General features: G+C 48.2%; 1 long non-coding RNA gene across 1 annotated transcript in view; it reads left to right on the plus strand.

Moving 5' to 3' along the window:
* LOC137419181 (uncharacterized) overlaps nucleotides 1–16,243 on the plus strand; it is a 90,320-nt gene that overhangs the window by 70,134 nt on the left and 3,943 nt on the right. The window contains exon 2 of the long non-coding RNA XR_013622026.1: nucleotides 10,074–10,146. This is a non-coding gene — a long non-coding RNA (uncharacterized LOC137419181). The remainder of the gene's footprint in view (nucleotides 1–10,073; nucleotides 10,147–16,243) is intronic.

Genomic DNA, 16,243 nt, shown 5'->3' on the forward strand with positions numbered 1-16,243 from the left:
AATCAAACCAAACACTCAGGCACTCTGAAAAGCCCGTTTATCGGGCAGCAATATATTGTTACAGACACGACTTTGATGTTATGGTGGGCCGAGCGGAATGGCCGCTGTGTCCGCACAAGTTACCCGATTATACTCGAACGTTGCCGAGTCGCGCTACGCTAATTCAATGAAGGAAAAGGACACAACGGCTGGGATTAAAATGACACGACACCAGGGATACGGTTCTCAAGACCTCCGGAGGAGGTTATATTAGGGCGGAAGGTCAGATTACAACGACAAGAGGGACAGCATAGAAAGGCAGGCACTTAGACACACTCTTATATTAGCCCCGACAGACGACAGATAAACAGGACAAAGGCTGACTCACACGGGGATTGATGGCAAGGAAAGCGGGCAGTCGATGGCTCAAGGTGCACCGTTCTCGGAGGTACTGCAATATCGGGTCGATGCGTGGAGCTCGCTCAGCGCTTGGAGGTCGCGACTTGTCTCTTCTTCAAGCTCGGGGCGCATCTGACCTCACATCCGGTAAGTCGCTGCGTATATCCGGCGGGGAGTGACACGCCCTCGGCTCGTTAGCTCTGCCCCAGATGGAATCGGCCCGTTGCTTCTCATTGGGTGCGTGCGGGGGGGTTACCGGCTCCGCCCTTGACGAGGGGCTGACAAGGAGCCCCTTCGTGGTAACCCCGTCGGAGCGCATGGGTAATGGCGGCTAACCGAGCCGGAGTGAGGACGCACACTCCCCGCGCGCCATTGTTGTAGTTGTTGTTGTAGTTGTTGTTGTAGTTGTTGTTGTAGTTGTTGTTTGGGGAAGAAGATGGGAGGAGGTATGGGAAGGTCCTAAACTCACTACTGGTGCCATATAATCACATTCTGGTGCAACGAAGAGTCAGAATTAATGGAAACGAGTCCTTAACTGACATAGACTAAGAATAACTAGCAAGATGTCCGAAAGTTGTCTACGTGAGATGCGGTGGACCTGGGCACGACATTTAATGGGGGAAAAAGGGGAAGGTCGGTTCTACAGAGTGTTATTTACAGGCAATGGGACTAGGGAATGGGGGATTGGGGATAGTTGGGGAGTATTGGGGAAATAGGGGAGTATTTACAAGCGGATATTGAGGCCAAGTCCCATATCCGCAACATTGCACCCTTCTCTACCCTCGGGGCATCCCGACCCGATAAATTTTTACCTATTTTAGTTTGCACTCAGATGTAGTTCCCTCTACTATTAACTCTACCCTGAGTGCGACAGTTTTACAGATATTCACAAATGAGTAAATATGTCCCCCTGCGACGTTGCACCCTTCTCCTCACGGAAACACACCCACAGGATAACCGAATCCGGAAAGAATTCGCAAACTAAACATACAGCCGGTAGGGAGCATTATTTACAAGACTACGCTGCTATTTACACTACGATCCAGGACCTGTTTTTGGAGGAACACATGCAGATGTTATGCATAGAGAGAGCACGCATGCCAGCATCGATACACCAACCCACGAGTGCTCTGTGGCCTTACGGCCTTTAATAATGTGCAGAGCACCCCTTCCCAGCACCAAAAGCACCACCCCATCACACAGTCAGCACCATCCGGTGCACCAATAAAGTGTTTATAAATCACCGGTGGTGTCGCAGCCGGCCGATGTTCTGCCGCTGGTCTTGCCTTCATGTGGTGCACTTGGTGTTCTTGCCTCTTTCAAAAAAAATAAAGAAAGGCGCCAACCGCGTCCATTTCTCTATTGTGGCCGTCAGGGGGCCAACTGTTAGTGGTTCACCTTGTATGGCATAGGTGCCACGTTGACCCATAGGTCCATCCATGGGTGGTGCTTGGCCGCAAAAGAACTGCGGTCCATTGTGGGTGGCCACAACATTGCGGTCCATATGGTGTATCGATCCAGGCAGCAAGCAGCGAAAGTGCAGGCCCACAACTGCGTAGCCAGCACCTCTCTCTCCTCTCTCTCTGCCCCAAAGCCAGATCCTCGGAGGTGGGAGACAAAAGAAGCAGACAAGTGAGTAAGGTGGTAAGGGCGCAAAAGTGCATGCAATATAAGATGATGCACACTGGGGGCACATGGGAACCAGGTGAGACAGGTACGTTCCTACCGTACGCCCCCCCCCCCACCAGGTAACCTACATGGCCCCTCCCTTACCCCTTACTGTATCCACAAAACACAACACTACCCATAAACATCTATTTTACCAATCAACAAATGTCCCTACTGTCTTCCCCGTTCATCCCATAAACCAAATTCGTCTTCTCTCCCTCCTAACCAATCAAATTTGCCATTTTCAACTCAACATCAAAATTTGCCATCTCCAACTGAACATCAAAATTTGCCATTACCAATTCATCATCAGTCCCTCCTAAGGAGGGAGAGATGGAATCACCCCAATGTCTCATCCACGTCGTGATGCGTCTCACCAATCCAACAGCAGTCCTTACTTCCTGCAACAGAACAAAGAAAACACAGGTGTGGAGTCATCATCATCACCTCAGGTAAGTGGCTGCGTATGGTGCGACAGGTTCATCAATCCTAACTATTTCCTAAATGACTTTAACAACTTTACACTACCCGGGGTCTTTCTCCTGCCAAACCATTGGCCCTCTTACACTATGGGTTCTAAAAACCAATTCCCATTGGCCAAACTGTGGTGCTTTTCAATTTGGGGTCTCACTCCCCCGATTCATCTCCCGGTGCCCTCGCACAATTTCTGGGCTGTGGCGTGTACCTCTCCCAGCGGGTCTACCCACCTGCACACCTCCACCACTGCAGTTGCCTCCGAGCTTACCTGCTCCTTACCCTAACCTAACTACCTGGGGAAGGCCCTCTGGCGCTCTCCCCACTCGGTGCCCTCTCTGGCACTGGGCTGCCCGATCCACACCCGGGATCCTCAGGCACCCACTCACAACTACCGGCTCCCAGAGCCCACCTGCGGCCTCACCTGGCCGACATCCTCACAGTGGTGGAGTGCCCAACCAACTACACACACTAACAGGCTACACGCCCAGCCATTTCCACAACACTAATGCACCCATTCACAACACCATTCTGCAACCGCACCACAGATGCCAATATCCACCCACAATTTACCTATACCCTCTACCTAACACTTACACTACCCGCCCCGGGTACTCGTGAAAGGGGTCCACTCTTCCCCCATCCACACCTTCGCACCATGCACACCACTCCGTACCACTTACTCCAACTCTCTCCACACACCTGTACTTGCACGCCTGTGCTCTCACACCTGGTGCCACCTGCACCCTTCTCTCCCCAAGCGCATTCGCGCTGATCCACAACACTCACTACTCATACACTGCTCCCCACACCTGTCCAGTTGCACACCTGTGCAATCACACCTGTTCCATCCTCACACACACGGCATCATCTCAGCTAACTACTCCCTTCTGAAACTTGCGCTTCCCAGTCGTCCCTTTAAACTATTGCGCTCCCTCGTCATTATCATCCACACTAATCTACCTGCGTCCCCACTACAGGTATCAGTCACTATCTAATCTTAACGTCACCTAATGTCATCTTCTAGGGCCCTATCCACGATATATCCTAACCCACCCGGGCTAGTTTTCACTGCCATACACCCCATAAGCTATTGCGCATTTGCCCCACATGGGAAGGGCGGCAGGGATGCCAGCCTTACCCACCGGGCCCATCGCTCACTACCAATTTTGCACATCAAATTTCCACAAATCAAAAATTTGCCAATCACTACCCATCATCTGCCAATCACTACTGCCAATCCTTTGCCAATCATCAAATTTTGTTTTTCTCTAATTTTGGGTCCAAAACACTAACCTCATCACCCAGTCTACTCACTAATGCCTCTCGGTGCACCAATTCCTGTCCAAAGCCCGGCTTCGTAAAGCCGAGCAATGAATGCGGGTTGTTTCGTGGCAGCGGCTGGATGCGTCCGGCATTCGGTGCAGGGACGGGGGCTTACCCGTGCCGAGATCCCACGCACCATCTCGGCACGGAGCCATCCAATGTCCCGCTCTCGACCTGCCGACACGTCTCACCAAAAAGTGGTCGCCATGACGACCCTTTCTATCGGGCTGCCAGCTCCGCCTAGTGGAGCACGGACGCGGCCGTTCAAAGCGAGGCCCGGCACGCACCGAGGGCCCGCTTCGGCTAAAAGTCGACCTAACCGCTGCTCCGTTTAACGTCGATGCCTTCCCTGCATGCTTATACGCATACGCTACCCCTTTCTTGCTCATACATGCAGCCGTTTCCATGCTCCTCGTCATACCTTCTCTAACACACCCAGGTACGCTCATTCCACTCACAGCCTTGGTCACACACCTGACCACCGAACACTTTGGCACACATTCGTTGGTCGCACACCTCACCAACACACCTCTTCGCACCCCCTCCTCTGTGACAATCACAGGTGTGCTCTCATTCGCACACCCAACCACGTGCCTCACCACCAACTCCAGCGTGCATTCCCACTCACGCTCTACCATTCCAGGTGTGCTTCCTTTCTCACCTGTCACCACCAACTCACGCTCCGTGTCACTCTCACCACTCTCACCTCCATTCTTGACAGCGCACTCACCCTTACTCTTGACAGCGCACTCTTTCCTCATGCACCTGTCCGTCACACACCTTTCTCGCGCACACTCTCCCGTTACACCCTCTGTAACACTTACCACACCGCGCTTCCATGTGCCCCCTCGCACACGCGCTATGACCGACTCACTCTCGCCAGCACCCTCACTCCTTGGCACGCACTTTTTCCTCACACACCCCAGAGTCGGACTTTCTCGCACACCTTCTTTTTCGCACACCAGACCTGTCGCACACTTCACCAATGGCCTCTCACGAACACCCGGGTCCATCTCGACCCCCAAGCTTCTTAAATCCCCTGGCGCATCATACGCACGACCATATTGGTCACCACTTACACCGGGTCCTCTTCCTCTTCGCTTCTCCTCCATCACCTGCGAATCCCTCATCCGGTTAATGAGCACATCATCACGATCCAAACACAGACTTTGGACCAATTCTTTTACTTCCTCTTTTATCTCTTTCTTATCCCCTCTCCGTCGCTTCTTAATTTCGCTCACCCCTTCTTCCACTTCTTCTAATTTCTGCTTCACCTCTTTTATTCCCCGGTACGTCTCCTCAAGCTCGTCCTCCAAGGCTACCTTGACCGTTTCCATGTGCGTCCTCACCTGCCGGTCCTTCGTCTCCATTACCTCTATCACCTCGTCCAGCCTCGTTGTCAGTCCCTCACGTACCATCTGACATTCCCTCTTCGTCGCTACCAAGTCATCTTTTAGTTCTTTCTGTGTCGCTTTTAAACCTCCTAATACCGCAGTGTTCCTTTGAACCTGCTCCACTAACTCCGTCTGTCCCACCGTCAGCTGCTCCACCTCCTGCGTCAGGTCCTCTATGCCCCCTTGTAACTTTACAGTCCCCTTTCTCACCTCCTTCTCCATGTGCTCCTTACAGTGCCTCACCTCCTCGCGCACTCCTCCGACCTCCTCACTCACTCCTCTTCTGATCTCCTCTCCCATCACTTGCATCTCCTGCCCAGATGCCACCTTCACCTGCTCCATTTCCTCCCTGTGAGCATCCAGTTTGGTTTCTACCCCCATTCTGACCCCCTCTATCTGCTGCCCCATTTGTTTAACTTCCCTTTCCGCTTGGTCCCTCATGTCCCTCAATTTGCCTTCCATGGTGTTTTCTAACCCCTCTAACCCTTTTTGCATCCCTTCCATTTGATTCTCTTGAGCGGCCATTCTGTTTTCTACCCCCATTAACCCATTTCTCACCTCTTTTATCCCGTTGTCTAACCCCTCAAAATTATTGTCTAACTTCCCAAATTTCTTGTCTAACTCCTCAAAATTATTATCTAACTTCCCAAATTTCTTGTCTAACTCCTCAAAATTATTGTCTAACTTCCCAAATTTCTTGTCTAACTCCTCAAAATTATTGTCTAACTTCCCAAATTTCTTGTCTAATCCCTTAAAATTATTGTCTAACCCCTCAAATTTCTTGTCTAATCCCTTAAAATTATTGTCTAACCCCTCACCGGTACCCCTCGCTTCGTCCCTCATTGCCCCCATTTGGCCCTCTAATCGCTCACTATCAGCCCTCAATCCCACAATTTGGTTTCCCAATTGCTGACTATTAGCCCTCATCTCGTCCTTCATTTCTTCACCCGACTTAACCATAAAGGCCTTTATTTGTTCCATAAATAGGCCCCAATCCATCGGCGGCGCTACCACGGTCGCGGGCGCGGTCGCCGTGACCAGCGAGGCTCCATTTTGTGCGTCTGCTACCCTCGCTGCTTCGCTCTCCTCGCGTCCCTCAATTTGGTCCTGGACCGACCCTGCCTCACTCTCCTCTACCGGACCCCAGCTGTCTTGATCCGCCATAGCGCGACTTTCAAAATTCGGGTTTTTATTTCCGTAAAACAAATCAAATTTCGCTGTTATAATGTCGAGCGCGTAAAACGCGCTCCGGATCGAATTCTACTTCCCAAAATTTGGGCCTAACAAATTTAGTCCCAGGTCCGAATCCGACACTCCTGACACCAATTGTTACAGACACGACTTTGATGTTATGGTGGGCCGAGCGGAATGGCCGCCGTGTCTGCACAAGTTACCCGATTATACTCGAACGTTGCCGAGTCGCGCTACGCTAATTCAATGAAGGAAAAGGACACAACGGCTGGGATTAAAATGACACGACACCAGGGATACGGTTCTCAAGACCTCCGGAGGAGGTTATATTATGGCGGAAGGTCAGATTACAACGACAAGAGGGACAGCATAGAAAGGCAGGCACTTAGACACACTCTCATATTAGCCCCGACAGACGACAGATAAACAGGACAAAGGCTGACTCACACGGGGATTGATGGCAAGGAAAGCGGGCAGTCGATGGCTCAAGGTGCACCGTTCTCGGAGGTACTGCAATACCGGGTCGATGCGTGGAGCTCGCTCAGCGCTTGGAGGTCGCGACTTGTCTCTTCTTCAAGCTCGGGGCGCATCTGACCTCACATCCGGTAAGTCGCTGCGTATATCCGGTGGGGAGTGACACGCCCTCGGCTCGTTAGCTCCACCCCAGATGGAATCGGCCCGTTGCTTCTCATTGGGTGCGTGCGGGGGGGTTACCGGCTCCGCCCTTGACGAGGGGCTGACAAGGAGCCCCTTCGTGGTAACCCCGTCGGAGCGCATGGGTAATGGCGGCTAACCGAGCCGGAGTGAGGACGCACACTCCCCGCGCGCCGTTGTTGTAGTTGTTGTAGTTGTTGTTGTAGTTGTTGTTGTAGTTGTTGTTTGGGGAAGAAGATGGGAGGAGGTATGGGAAGGTCCTAAACTCACTACTGGTGCCATATAATCACATTCTGGTGCAACGAAGAGTCAGAATTAATGGAAACGAGTCCTTAACTGACATAGACTAAGAATAACTAGCAAGATGTCCGAAAGTTGTCTACGTGAGATGCGGTGGACCTGGGCACGACATTTAATGGGGGAAAAAGGGGAAGGTCGGTTCTACAGAGTGTTATTTACAGGCAATGGGACTAGGGAATGGGGGATTGGGGATAGTTGGGGAGTATTGGGGAAATAGGGGAGTATTTACAAGCGGATATTGAGGCCAAGTCCCATATCCGCAACAATATATACATATTATCCCGGAGCGTTTGCCCAGGAAAGGCGAGAGGGGGCGTGGCCCAGCGTCCTGGCTGCGGCCTGGCAAGTTGAGGGCGAGCCTGCCCGGGCGTCCCGACCGAGGCCTGGCAAGTTGAGCGCGGGCCTGCCTGGGCGTCCTGGACGAGCCCGGCATGGTGATCGCTCCGCGTCCTTGATAGGTGCAAGGCGATTGTGAAAACCCAGCGGTAGCCGCTACAATAGAAGTACTTCAATGAATTCAGTGACCAAAAAAACCTATAAAACGATATACTGGACAACTATATCCATTACAAATGTCCAAAATAGTTGGCAATTAAGCGATTATCGTGTTAAATGGCCGCCATCTTGGATTTAGTGCGTATCCATGCTGGAAAAAATTGGAAACAGGTGGTTTTGAGTCCTATGTGATCTAAAGAAGTCAATAAGTACCAGTTTCAAGATTCTATATGAAAGTTTCACTCCCCTGTTAATTGCAACATAACCGCATACACTAGATGCGATGAAGAAGAATCCATCTTTATTTTATTTTTTTGAACCACAAAAGATTGAAGCTCCACGAAGTCAAGAAAGTGAAACTACGTGAATGTAATAAAATAACAAGTACAAAAAGTTTTAATTAAAACAAAAGCCGCGTCGATGTTACACAATGCCTAGATGCAGCTGTGCCTATAACGTCGATGTTACACAATGCCTAGATGCAGCTGTGCCTATAACGTCGATGTTATAAGCACAGGACATTCCTATTGATTCGATTACTTGATGTTATTTTTGTGCAAAGTGAAAATATATCTCGGCAATTTCCCGTGTGTGGCGACGAATTTTTAATATATCTCGGCATTTTCCCGTCTGTTATTTCAGGCGGTGTATGACTGACCATGCCGCGATTGAAAAAAATATATATCTCGGCAATTTCCCGTGTGTGGCGACACGTGAACGAAGCTATGCTCCTCTCTCCACATTATTGTGACGACGTATAAATTAAATATTTCATCGTGACGATTGTCATCAAATGGACGAATTTTTAATATATCTCGGCATTTTCCCGTCTGTTATTTCAGGCGGTGTATGACTGACCATGCCGCGATGTAAAAAAATATATATCTCGGCAATTTCCCGTCTCTTATTTCGGGCGGTGTATGACTGAGCATGCCGCGATTAAAAAAAATAATATGTCAATGGACTTGAAGTTACAGGCCTTTGAGAATTCATTTCGTTCTATAAAGGGCAACTTTCATCGCATTTTCTTCCCGTTTTTTTTCAACCGAGTCTAAAACTATGTTAGCGACTGTGAAAAATGAAATGATATATCGAATTTGATTTGAAAGAAAACTGTGTGAGAGAGGAAGACACCACGGGCCTACAAAACAGGCCTCAAAGCTATGCGAGTTAATAAAATGGTGGATATTTGTTTATATGAAGGCTCTCCCAGAATGGGTGGAGCTATGGTTCCCAGAATGGGTGGAGCTTTGAGGTTTTGTCTTCTCTGCAAGAACAACAACAAGAAGAAGAAGAAGAAGAAGAAGAAGAAGACGTGGTAACAACAACAACAGCAGAGTGCACTCTATGAGCAGCGTCTGCGACGCGGCTAAAAATGTACATAAACGACACAGTTCTATGAAACAGTTTCACAGGAAGAGAATGCGATGCAATGCGATGAAGAAGAATCCATCTGTTCCGTCATTTGTGCCGGTGTCATCGATGGCGGTGTACGCTAACCTCATCAGGTGGGTTTACCATAATTTCTTCCATATACTGTGATAACAACGAAGTGAAACCGATCAGCAGCCCATCAGTATCTGCTCTATTCACGGTGCTTAAGTTAATCCTTCAAATCATTTAAAAACAACCCAACGTTGATGAAGCATGGCATACGAGGCCCGTTCAAAAAGTTCACGGAACGACGTACTCTCAAAGGTCTGAGGCCAAAATGTTTGTTTTTTTCCCCCCTTACACAACGGAAACAACAACTGGATAGGTAGGGCCGAGGCCTACGCTTACGTTTCGCTCCTGCATCTGCCACCGTTCATGATTATCAAAGTAGGCTTTACCCTGTTCACGATAAGGTAGAAATCAGTGAGGTGTATACGAAGAGATAAAAGGATGGCATTGACTTTGAGACGGTACGTGATAGTTGGCTGCGGCTGGCTGATGCCACGTTTTTTTTTCCCCTAAGTGCCATGGATGCTGATGGAAATAATAAAGGTATCGGCTGATCTCTCATCGTAATATTACCCGATGGAAATGAACTGTTTCTTTGTTTGTCATTTCCTGTGCAATAATGTCAAATTGATGTCAGACATCCTTTTCTATTGACAGCTGCGCTCCTTTTCAATGGCAAAGTCTATTGATATGCATGTTCTTCTTTCATATAATTTTACACATGCACAATCAGTATTTCAACTCTTGCAGACATTGGAAAGGAAGTTGACTCACAGGCCAACTCTCTGGCTCAATCACAGGCCGACGCACAGGCGATGTAATTGTGAGTAGCATTTTTGCACAAGTGAAAATTGAAAATACACGTTTTTGGTATGTGGCTATGTTATTTAGTGTTTGTTTTGTCTCTAACAATATAAAATACAAAGTCAGGAGGTGACACTTTATACACAGTGTAAGTTGGATTCTACAAAGTGTCGCCTTTTTCTTGATTTTGTTCACACAAATCCAACCCACACCATATAGTCTCATAAAAAATGGCCAAAGTGGTGCTATGCCGATTCCTATTACGAATCCATTCATTTTTCAAAAGTATATCGTAGCGTTGTCATTTATGTAGATTGCAATAAATACGTTGTTCATATACGCACTCTTCATTCTCATCTTTCTTCCTAACTCTTACTCGGACAAGCAAATCCCCTATGCCATCCATAATGGTACACTCTATCCATACACCACATCCTCCCGTGGATGTTCCACCGGTTTCGGCTAGTCTATATAATAATACAGTAAGGACTCGACTTTGTTATCCCTTTTACGCCGCACCCAGTGACCCGATGCCCACGGCACTAATGGATTTACGATCTACGAACCGCGCTCTTTGTTTATCACCTGCAGCCATACTCGAAAAATCTGAATTAGCCGACGTTGGGGCCCAAAAGCATTCGATTAACGGCCCATACGACGCCATCTTACGACTCCATCGTATTGGCGTCTGCTGGGCGAAGGCGCACCAAGGCTTCAGCTTCTGAAAGCTTAAAACAAAGTGTACTTCGCCGAGTGACGAAACGTATGCGTAGGCCGAGGCACTACCTATCCAGTTGTTGTGTTTCCGTTGTGGCCATGATCTCAACAAATGGCGTAGGCCATGTGGCGTCGGGTAGGTCATGATCAGCCCCTCCCCCCCCTTTCGTCTCACCAACTCCTGCATCTGCCACCGTTCATGATTTTTGAACGGGCCTCGTATGCCATGCTTCGTCAACATTGGGTTGTTTTGAAATGATTTGAAGGATTAACCTAAGCACCGTGAATAGAGCAGTTTATTGTTCCTCAAAGACTGGCTGCTACGTGCTAGCCAGTGTGTAAGTTGACTCAATATGATGGTAACTTTGCAATTCCTGCGTTGTCTCTGAATCAGCTGGCTGAGTCATATTGGCATAGGGTAGGTCATGATCACCCCCCCCCCCCCTTTCGTTTCACCAACTCCTGCATCTGCCACCGTTCATGATTATCAAATTAGGCTTTACCCTGTTCACGATAAGGTAGAAATCAGAGTTGTATACAAAGAGATAAAAGGATGCCATTGACTTCGAGACAGTACGTGATATTTTCAAAAGTATATCGTAGCGTTGTCATTTAAGTAGATTGCAATAAATACGTTGTTCATATACGCACTCTTCATTCTCATCTTTCTTCCTAACTCTTACTCGGACAAGCAAATCCCCTATGCCATCCATAATGGTCCACTCTATCCATACACCACATCCTCCCTTCCGTGGATGTTCCACGGGTTTCGGCTAGTCTATATAATAATAGCGTAAGGACTCGACTTTGTTATCCCTTTTATGCCGCACCCAGGGACCCGATGCCCACGGCACTAATGGATGTACGATATACGAACCGCGCTCTTTGTTTATCACGTACAGCCTTACTCGAAAAATCTGAATTAGCTGACGTTGGGGCCCAAAAGCATCCGATTAACTGCCGATACGACGCCATCTTACGACGCCATCGTATTGGCGTCTGCTGGGCGAAGGCGAAGCAAGCCGTCCACTTAGTGGACAATCCAGAGCATGCATTTGTGCCGGTGTCGGCGATCGTTGTTCATATACGCACTCTTCATTCTCATCTTTCTTCCTAACTCTTACTCGGACAAGCAAATACCCTATGCCATCCATAATGGTACACTCTATCCATACACCACATCCTCCCTTCCGTGGATGTTCCACGGGTTTCGGCTAGTCTATATAATAATAGCGTAAGGACTCGACTTTGTTATCCCTTTTATGCCGCACCCAGGGACCCGATGCCCACGGCACTAATGGATTTATGATATACGAACCGCGCTCTTTGTTTATCACGTACAGCCTTACTCGAAAAATCTGAATTAGCCGATGTTGGGGCCCAAAAGCATCCGATTAACTGCCGATACGACGCCATCTTACGACGCCATCGTATTGGCGTCTGCTGGGCAAAGGCGAAGCAAGCCGTCCACTGATTGGACAGGCGAAGGCGAAAGCAAGCCGTCCACTGAGTGGACAATCCAGAGCATGCATTTGTGCCGGTGTCGGCGATCGTTGTTCATATACGCACTCTTCATTCTCATCTTTCTTCCTAACTCTTACTCGGACAAGCAAATCCCCTATGCCATCCATAATGGTACACTCTATCCATACACCACATCCTCCCTTCCGTGGATGTTCCACGAGTTTCAGCTAGTATAATAATAATCGCACTAAAATACGCCATTTGTGTCTGTCCGTCTGTCTGATGAATTTCTGACGCCAATACATTCCGTCCTCACTTATCCAATCTCAACCAAACATGACACGATGACCAAAGGTCACATAATGAAGGTTGTAGCGCATTCATTTGCCCCCCTCCCCAAGGGGGTTTTCTCCCCTGAGTGGGTTTTCCCCACCATTGCCGTCAATGGCGTTGCGTGTTGAGGTGTATAGCCATATTAAGTTAGCTTTATCATGGCGTTTGTCCAAATAAGAAGATTTATTGTGGCGTTTTTCCAAAGACGCTTTGAATAACAAAATTAATGATAATCGCATATTATTAATGTTATTGCAAAACAATATTAACATCAATAATGTCCCGCTTCCCCAAAGCGTGTTTCCTGCAGTGATAACGTGTATAAATAGCTTACAGTTATAATGGCGTTTCCGTGTGAGCAACGGCTTCCACAGGAAGTAAAAATATTATAAACCACAAACACGTATGCTTAGCTTTTTAAACAGTCGCTAAGGCTCTTTATAACACTAAATAAAGAAATGTGGAGGAATCCCTACATGCGTGAAGTAAGGTTTACTTACAGAACTGAGCCAAGATCTACGGGACTCTATATAACCCACAAATTTTGGGTTAATAACATGGCCCTTTCTGCTGCCACTGTGGCGTTTTTTGTAGCGAACTTTTGAAACTCGCTCCTGCTGTTTAATACAAAACTGAAAGGGAGAAGCTTGGGTTGTGCTCCTTTACCAAGCAGCCAAGCCAGCTGCTCCTTAACTGTTTTGAATGGAGTGCTTGCTCGAATGCTTAAACCACTTGGCGATCTCTCCACAAGAAACTTGGTAAATGAACACACCCAATGTTCTTGAGACCCGACCATAGGTCGGCTGTAATCTATATACCCCAAAGAGGAATGACTCTTGCTACTCCCGTAGTGTGCGGGTGTACTCGTAATAAAAATAATAATATTATATACTGTGCGCATTATATAAAATATATATATAGAAAAGGAATTACCAGTGAACTGGTACTCAATTTGCGGACCTCGGAAGGATGACAGGCGAAGTCAACCCCCCTGGCGTTAATTCAGTGATCGACCGGGATGCTAACCCAGGATCCTAAGCCGGCACCCTAACCACTAAGCCAACACCAGGCTGTGAAGGCAATGGAAATGTGCTGCTCACTCAGTCAGTGGTATCATTTCTGGTCGGACAACGAGACCAGTTGCAACAAAGCTCGTTCACCATGCATAAGCCTATATCAAGTATCAACACCAACACACATACTGTATATACATTATACATATATATATATGTGATTCTATGAGGATGTTGCCCATGTTCCAGAAGATATTTATTTTGTTGCCCATGCTCCAGAAGATAGCTGATATTTTAACGAGTTTCTCGCAACTCCTGAGGCCAGCATCTCGCTTGAGCATTCTTGTGAAAGCACTTTGGTTCGTTCAATCGTTATTCATACTGTGTGCATCGGGCCGTTCATGCGCACTTGAAACCCTTTAACAATGAGCTGTACCGCTGGGCTCCATGGGTGGCAAGTATGTGTGGGTAAAACGTAGGATGAACCAGATCATCATCGAGCTTATTCCAACATTTGATAAAACAACACGTTTTCAATATCCGAGCATAAATGGACATTGTATACCATCGTATTGCAGTCCTACACGACTCCTATATGAATGTGTTCATGTACAATAGCTCTAGTTTTCTCTTCTTTCGCAATTAAACCACACAGACGTTTCTCTGACAATGCTGGGTTAAGAATCGACTCTCCTGAAAGCAATTATTGCCAGTTAATGTAGTTTCCACGTTAAGGGAGCAAAGCATATTATAACTTAGTTAATGAGCACATATTATATAATTCGAGGTCCACATTGTTTCTTGGCTTCTGTAAATCAAACAAGAACATCCATTTCCACTGAAAACAGGTGTCCTTAGAGTGGGGTACCGCAAGGCTCCGGAGTCAAGGCACATGAAAAAGGTAGCTTCATGACCCTCTCTTTCTCCAATCTGAGCCTCGTTTTATTGCATCGTCGCCATGGTAACCGTTGCTATGGGATACATACAGCGAATCAATAATCCAGGCCTGGAGGATGAGGCAGCTCTCGGCTCCCTCCCGAACAACATGAGACCATTTCGCACCATTATAGAGGTTTGATAAGCTCTCAAAACACCATTATTCATTTTCTCGAATGGATTTTTGACAATGTTCCGTATCCTTTCAATTTCCTTTAGCTGCCCTCGTTCATTCCCATTCATGCTTTGTATGTTTATCATACGACCTGCCGGTCGTGCTGATCACGGACGTTGACGACATAACACCAAAGTAGAATTTCTGGACATCAATCAATCCAAAACATCAGGTGCTGACATGTAGTGACAGTTACCTGGGTGGCAGAGGAACGGTCTCGCCCAAGATCCTGATCGTCTGAATAAAATACCGCCAGTTGGCAAAATATCATTCCCATCTGAACCTGGATCATGATGCATGGAAACCAGGTTCAAATGCCACATCCCATATGTTTGTCCATTTTCTACTAATGTCCTTGTAATTCATGTAAAAGTACAATGATGTCGACAAATGTTTATCATGAATATATATATATATATATCTATCTATATATATATATCTATCTATATATATATATATATATATATATATATATATATATATATATATATATATATATATATATATATATATATATATATATATATATATATATGTATATATATATATATATATATATATATATATATATATATATATATATATATACATATATATATTGAAGGATCTGCGCTCCAACGCGAGTCGAAAGAATTGACGCGACCAAAGACGGAATTCGTCCGAGTTGCTTTATTGAAACAAAACAGCTCAGGTATTCTCCCAAGCCCGTTTATCGGGCAGCAATATATATACACATTTATGCCGGGGCGTTTGCCCGGGAAAACCGAGTACGGGCATGCCCGGGAAAACCGAGACCGGGCATGCCCGGGTGTCAAGGGCGAGTCCTGGAAAGGCGAGTCTGGACATGCCCGGGCGTCCTGGACGCGGCCTGGCAAGTCGAGGCTGGGCGTGCCCGAGCACTCTGGGCGAGCCCTGGAAAGGCGAGAGCGGGCATGCCCGGACGCTCTGGGCGAGCCCTGGAAAGGCGAGTCTGGACATGCCCGGGCATCCTGGACGCGGCCTGGCAAGTCGAGGCTGGGCGTGCCCGGGCACTCTGGGCGAGCCCTGGAAAGGCGAGAGCGGGCATGCCCGGGAAAGACGAGACCGGGCGTGCCCGGGAGGTTCGGGCGTGCCCGGGAACAGCGAGTCCGGGCATGCCCAGGAGAGGCGCGTCTGGGCCCGTCCGGACGAGCCCGGCATGGCGATCGCGCCCTGGCCGCGTCCTGGCAGGTGCAAGGCGATTGTGTGCATTCAGCGGGAACCGCTACACACGCCCCTCCAGAATCGACCTGCACTGGCAGGGTCAATTTAAGGGGGGTCCGGATGACCCGGCCGAAGCGACCCCTGGAGGGCCGTGGGGGGGGGGGGGGGGTGCGATCCGGTGGTGGGTGGTCGAGCGGGGGGAACTGTGGATGGGGGGGCGGCCTCGCCGCGGAGGAAGGGCCAACCGTGGTGGTCGGTCGACGTCCACGTGCGCCGGTTTGAGGCGGTCCACAGAG

Source organism: Myxine glutinosa, chromosome 1 (assembly GCF_964187855.1).
Source record: "Myxine glutinosa chromosome 1, kmMyxGlut1.1, whole genome shotgun sequence".
NCBI classification, from domain to species: domain Eukaryota; kingdom Metazoa; phylum Chordata; class Myxini; order Myxiniformes; family Myxinidae; genus Myxine; species Myxine glutinosa.